Source organism: Primulina tabacum, chromosome 12 (assembly GCF_025594145.1).
Source record: "Primulina tabacum isolate GXHZ01 chromosome 12, ASM2559414v2, whole genome shotgun sequence".
Lineage (NCBI taxonomy): Eukaryota > Viridiplantae > Streptophyta > Magnoliopsida > Lamiales > Gesneriaceae > Primulina > Primulina tabacum.
In genome coordinates, this window is record NC_134561.1 from 4,338,269 (window position 1) to 4,344,268 (window position 6,000).

The following is a 6,000-nucleotide window of genomic DNA, read 5'->3' on the forward strand; positions in this document are numbered from 1 at the left end:
TCGGAAGTGATACTTTTCTGACCAATCTTTCATTTGAAATTGGATCGTCAAGGTTGAACGCTTCATTGGCTATCTCTCTCAAGCGACATAATTGTGAGACCCCGAGAATAAAATAGTTTTGATGACATTTTTGTAAATAAGTTGAAAAATATTCAATTTATTTTGATGGCATTCTTGTAAATAAGTTGAAAAATAATGAATTAATTTTAATGGCAAAATGGTAATTATGTTATGCTTTTTAGCATAATTGTCTGAGTATTAATCCAAATGAAATGAATCCAAATGAAATGAGACCAAATTCATTGGAAAGCTAATACATAGTGCTAAAACTTTTATATTTTGAGTTTTGAAAAATTTGATCGTTTGACTCGTCCAAAATGATATACTATGTTAAATAGTATATATTATATTATTTTATTAAAATAATATAATATAATATTTAAAAATAAATAAAAAAAGGATAAAGTTGAAACTCACTTGAAACGTGAGTTTCATTCTTTCAAAGAAGACAACAGAGAGAGAAGAGAGATTTGAGATAACATACTTTTCAATTTTTCTTTTCGATCGTGCGACTTATCGGTTATCCAATCGACGAACCGACTTCAGTTCTGAGATCGTTGACACGAGGTCTTCGATTTGATGTATAAATTTTATATTTTTGGTGATGTTTGAAATTCGTCGATTAATGGAATAAATTCGATAAATTGGTAAATCATACATAAATTGAAAATTGTTGAATAGTGTATTATTTTAACGAAGAAGAGATGATAATAGTGATGTTATTTTGAATAATTCTCAATTTATTATAATTAGAGAATTTTAATCGTTGGATTAAGATTGAAGAATTATTTGTCAGTTATTATTAATTCTGATAAATCTATGCGGTAGAATAACCGACAAGAAACTAAGTTTTGAAGTCGGAATTGAATTATGTTATGATTTCGATTTGATATGAATTTTTAAAGTTTCAAAAGATATTTGAAACTTATATTGTTGATTTTGAATGATGTTATTAATTGAATGAATATGTTATTGATGTAGATAAATTTTTATACTAATATCTTCAAGCTACATCGACTGGAAACGAAGAATTGAGGTATGTTGCGACCGGATAACATACGATAGGTATCTGTATCATATGATATATGTTTGATTGATTTGATTGAGAATATGTGTCTATATGCCTTATGTGATGACTTGATGTGGCATACATGACATTGTGATTGAAATATCGATGTATAAAATAAATATTTTGTTAACACACATCGTTTGATGCATACATCGATACATGACATGCACGTTGAGCTATGATCCTTGGATACCCTGATATGATTTGATTTGATTCTGGGGTTTGTGAACACAATGCAATGTTCGGTATTATATGACCCTTAAAGCATAGTCATTTGTGGCCCCGATGATTGATTGAGATTTGGGATTTGATGGCGCTTTGTCGACGCTATCATACGAGTATCCCTGATTGAGGCCGGTATGCCAGCTCGAGCATTGATTTGATAGCGATTCGATTGATTCTGACATGTGCTCAGTGGATGGGCATTTGACCTGATACCTCCACGACATACATGCATTGCATATCATATATTATTGTGTAGATACTTGTTGTATATATGATGGTTGTTCCATACGGAGCTTTGCTCACCCCAAAAGGGGGCTGTTGTTGTCTTTGTTTGTGGACAATGGCAGGTACTCCAGGATATCAGGAGGCCGGAGAGGGTACTTCTGAAGGGAGTCACAGTATGCGATGAGGTTTTCTTTTTTTCCAGTATATATATATTTATCTATCTAACGCGGCATGTCCCGAGGATATGAGTTGTTTGTATATGGTTGGTTTTGATTATGTGTGGGCATATTTTATGATGCGAGATGAAATACTATTTTTAGTATTCAAATAATATGTTTTGGGCTCATTGTAAAGAAAATTTTTAAACTCGTTTTCCGCTGTAATTTATTAACCCTAATCAAATTGAATTGTAATAACGATTAGAAGTTAAGGGCCCCACACAGAGTGATATCAGAGCATAGCTCGGAATGCTCGATTGAGTCTTGTGTACACGTAATATGCACAAATGAATTGTGCATTTGTGTTTGATTTATTTGTATTACTTGCTCCTACTTGATTTAGTTTGAGTAAGTTATTGATGAGATTGATGATATGAGATGATGATGATGTGAAATTGATATTGATTTGAGATATTCATCCTTTGATTTGTAGATGTATCCCACGAATGAAACTGCGAGTAGCAGTACTGAGAGGATAGTTCGACAATTTGAAGGATTGTCCATGGATTTAGTGATGGCTCGATTCCAGGACTTAAAACCACCGAGCTTCTTTGGCACTGACAGTACAGAAAGAGCAGAGGCCTGGTTGATGGATATCGAGCATTTGTTTAATATTGTTGAATATTCTAAGGCTCGGCGAATGAAGTTTGCCCTTTATCAATTGAAAGACCGAGCAAAATCTTGGTGGGGAGCCGCTGAGATTGAACTGAAAGAGGCCGGGATTGAAGTCACATGGGATGTCTTCAAGGCCCAATTTCTTGAGCAGTATTCTCCTCATTCTTATTACACTGCTCAGGAGAATGAATTTAATAGTCTGCAGCAGGGAACGATGACTGTTGCAGAGTATGCTTCGAAATTCTCTACGCTGTTGAAATATGCACCTCACGTAGCTGCGAATGCAAAAGCAAAATATAACAGGTTTGTAAATGGTTTACATCCTGCTATATATACTTTTGTCATCTCTAGTTTACCTACGAGCTACGCGGAGGCAGTCGAACGAGCTAAGGCCGCCGAAGCTGGACTGAGGCGAGGAGGTCCACAGTATATACTCCTACACCTCCAGTGTCAGCTCAGCCGCCTACCTTGCGTCCGAGAGGTAGGAAGTTTAAGAAGACCGGTTCTACTGTTTCTTCATCTTCTTCGAGTTCCAGTGGATCCCGACGAGGGGGTCCCGTGATTGCTCCTTATTGTAGCCATTGTGGAGACAAACATACTATCGAGCAGTGTTGAGGTATGTTTGGTACTTGTTATCAGTGTGGGCAAGAAGGCCATTTCTCTCGAGTATGTCCGAATAGGGGTACGACTTTGTCCCAACCCCAGTCAGGATTTAGAGGTGGCCCCAGTATGATGAGACCTACTGTTCTTGTTCCCTCTTTCCAGCAGACGAATGTTCCACGATATCGAGGACCGGGTGGTCAGACTACCCAAGTCCCTCCTCAAGTGAGAATGTATGCTATGATGGAGGATCAGGCGAAAGAAGCTCCTGGCAGTATGATTGCATGTATCTGCATGCTTTGCGATTATCCTGCACATGTTTTATTTGATACAGGAGCATCTCACTCATTCATATCTCATGCATTTGTTGCATCGCATGATATTATGTGTACTCCGTTGTATGATACATTGTCGATAGCCACGCCAGCAGGAAAGATTATTCTGTCTGAGAAAGTTGTGCATAAATGTATATTGATCTACGAGGATAATGTGATATTCCTGAATTCGATTGTCCTCCCAATGCACGACTTTGATTGTATTGTTGGTATGGATGTCCTGACAACAAATCGAGCCACTGTTGATTGTTTTCATGGAGTGGTTCGATTTCGACCTATTAATGGACCCAAGTGAAATTTTTATGGCAAAGGTTCCCAAGCCAAAATTCCATTGGTATCCTCTTTGGAAATGTCCCGAATTTTGTTTAGCCGGGATGAGGGTTATCTTATCTATGCTATTGATGTCTTTAAGAAGGAGCCTTCATTATCTAAGATTCTTGTTGCGAAAGAGTTCCCGGATGTATTTTTTGATGAGAATTCTGATTTTCCTCCTCATCGAGAAGTTGAGTTTAGTATTTATCTTGTACCGGGGACTGCGCCTATTTCTAAAGCTCCTTATCGCATGGCACCATTATAATTGAAAGAATGGAAAGAACAATTACATGATCTTCTTGATAAGGGATATATTCGACCGAGTATATCACCTTGGGGAGCTCCAGTTTTATTTGTTCGAAAGAAAGATGGTACTATGCGAATGTGTATCGACTATAGGCAATTAAATCGGGCTACTGTGAAAAACAAGTATCCACTTCCTCGTATTGATGACTTATTTAATCAGCTTCAGGGTACTTCTGTCTACTCTAAGATTGATCTTCGTTCTGGTTATCATCAAGTACGAGTTAGAGAAGAAGATGTAACTAAGACAGCTTTTCGTACCAGGTATGGCCACTATGAGTTCTTGGTTATGCCTTTCGGTCTCACGAATGCTCCTGATGTTTTTATGGATCTAATGAATCGTGTCTTTCGAGATTATCTTGACCGATTCATTATTGTATTTATTGATGATATTCTTGTATATTCAAAACCGGAAAAGGAGCATGCTGAACACCGGAGACTGGTACTTCAAACTCTTCGCAATAGCCATTTATATGCTACATTGTCCAAATGCGAATTCTGGATGGACAAAGTGATATTTTTGGGCCATGTTATTTCGAGACATGGCATATCTGTTGATCCTGCGAAGGTTGAAGCTGTATTGAATTGGCCAAGACTTACGAATGTTCCTGAGATCCGTAGCTTCATGGGTTTAGGTGGATATTATCGTCGCTTTATTCAAGGATTTTCGAAGATAGCTAAACATATTACTCAACTGACACAGAAGAATCAGAGATTCATTTGGTCAGATGAATGTGAAGCTAGTTTTCTTGAATTGAAGACGAGATTGACCACATCAGCTGTGCTAACTATTCCCTCAGGTACCGGAGGATTTGTAGTGTGTACACATGCGTCTGGTAAAGGTTTGGGCTGTGTTCTGATGCAACATGGCAAAGTGGTTGCTTATGCATCTCGTCAATTGAAATCTCATGAAACCCGTTACCCTGTTCATGATCTTGAATTGGCTGCCATTGTGTTTGCATTGAAGATTTGGCGCCATTACTTGTATGGAGAGAAATTTGTTATCTATTCGGACCACAAAAGTCTGAAATATCCCTTTTCTCAATCTGATTTGAATATGAAGTAACGCAGGTGGATGGATCTCCTGAAGGACTTTGATTGTGAGATTCAGTATCACCCTGGATCGGTGAATGTTACTGCGGATGCCCTTAGTCGTAAGGTGCATGATTCTGTTTTAGCTTCTGTTTGTGTCGCCAAGGTACATGAGGATATATGTACTTCTGGTTGGACTTTTCACTCGAATTGGAATTCTGTCACTGTCTCAGCATTGCAAATTGAGCTGAATTTGATATCGAAAATACGAAAGGCCGAACGAAGCGATGCTCAGATCCAGAAGTCTAAAGAACTTGTATCTGCAGGACATCTGTCAGGATTTCAGACTTCTTCTAATGATTCTTTACGACTTAATGGTCGGCTAGTAGTTCCTGATAATTTTGATTTGAAATCAACCCTTCTTCTTGAAGCACATTGTAGCAAATATAGTATTCACCCTGGAGGTCGAAAGATGTATTTGACATTGAGAGCTCAATTCTGGTGGAGACGTATGAAGAAGGACATTGCTGAATTTATTTCGAAATGTCTTGTCTGCCAGCAAGTGAAAGCCGAGAGAATGAAACCTGGAGGATTACTTCATAGTCTTGAAATCCCAAAATGGAATTGGGAACATATTGCTATGGACTTTGTGATTCATTTACCTCGTTCGCCCAAGGGCTGTGATGCTATTTGGGTAATTATTGATCGGCTTTCGAAATTTGCACATTTCATTTCGTATGAACGGACTTATCCTTATGAGAGAATGACCCGTTTATACATCGAGAATATTGTGAGACTGCACGGTGTGCCAATCTCAATTGTATCTGATCGTGATCCCAGGTTTGCTTCTAAATTATGGGGTAGTTTCCAAGAAGTTATGGGTACTCGTTTGGCTATGAGTACTGCTTATCATCCTCAAACTGATGGCCAGACTGAGCGTACAATTCAAACGTTAGAAGATATGTTACGTGCTATAGTGATGGATTTCAGAATGGGATGGCAAGAT